This window comes from Camelina sativa, chromosome 6, assembly GCF_000633955.1.
Source record: "Camelina sativa cultivar DH55 chromosome 6, Cs, whole genome shotgun sequence".
Lineage (NCBI taxonomy): Eukaryota > Viridiplantae > Streptophyta > Magnoliopsida > Brassicales > Brassicaceae > Camelina > Camelina sativa.
Window position 1 is genome coordinate 9,692,282 of NC_025690.1, and position 1,450 is coordinate 9,693,731.

Genomic DNA, 1,450 nt, shown 5'->3' on the forward strand with positions numbered 1-1,450 from the left:
GGTACACAAATGTAAATATAGAATCATATATATAAAAGTAAGGTTTCACTCTCTCTTTATCGGTTCACTTGGCAATGCAATTTTAACAAAAAATATATTTATATTAAAACATAAATTTAAAAACAATTAATTTTTATATTTAACTCACATAATATAAAACTAAAATCATATAAAGTTCCCCTATAAATTATGCATTAACTTTATTTCTCCACTAAGTTGTATTAATCAATTGTATTAAAACAAAACAATAAATTAGAATTGTAACTCTCATTTTTTTAAAGGTGATTTTTCATAATTTCTCTTCCTATAAATACTCATTATCTTATTTAGTCTNAGTAGAACTATTTGCAATTGCGGTACAACTATTATACTTGTTATAACTATGTGTGAACACTAAGTGTGAACAAAAATATTGCACACGTGGCAAAACATCTCATACTTTTATTTTGATTTTATTTTTATTTTTGTCAGCTGTACGTGTGATTTTTCTTTTGTCTCTGCAACAAATGGTTAATTACAAATAAATTTTGACTACTTTTATCTAGTTTTATCAGTATTACAAAAACATACTAGATATACCTATATATACCAGTATTACTATAACCCAGAAATTCAATTTGAATGAGATCCAAAACAAACAAATTATGAATTTTTCTTTAACCAAAACAAATGAGTTTTATCTAGTTCTAAGATTTTGATTCTACAAAATTTGATTTTTTTTCCCAAAAGAAGTTGAATATTGTAGATTAATGCTATAAATAAGTAAAAAAACTTGTAAAACTGGTATTACAACCCAATTTTAAATGACAATACACTAGTTTTACCAAGTTATACTATTTTACTACCCAGAAATTCAAATACGAACATAAACCCAGAATTTACAGACTTATTTCCTTAGTTTTTCCTGTAGTAAGAAACGATGAGCCCTTCGTTTGCAAAATCACTCAGAGTGAGATTCTACATGTATTTGCCACCGATCTCTCTTCATCGTGACGTTTGCAATTTCCAATCATCTTTTAACGCAATCCATAATGTTCTAAGTTCAAAGAAGCAAATCACGAAGCTCTAACCAAAATGAATGACCTGATTCCCGAGTTTGCCTTGTAATTCTTCCTGAGTTGGTTCTTGAGTTCGTACTTCACTAGTCCTTATCCCCTTCTCTTCTTCTTGAAGTGGTTTCATAGACCGCTTGTTCATTGTTGCCATTTCTTTTTCCCGAATTGGATTTGGCGATCGCTCGCCCTCTCTTCCTTTTTCCTCCCTATTTGGTTCCGGATATCACTCGCTCTCTCCTCCTTCTACCTCTTCGTTTGTTTGGGCTTGCGAATCTTCTACCTCTGAACTTGGAGAAATCTTCTTCCCCTTTTTTCCACCTTGTTTTAGCCATTGTCGAGGAGTTAGAGAATAGTTATCGTTGAAATCTTGCAATAAACATAAAACAAAGTATTAC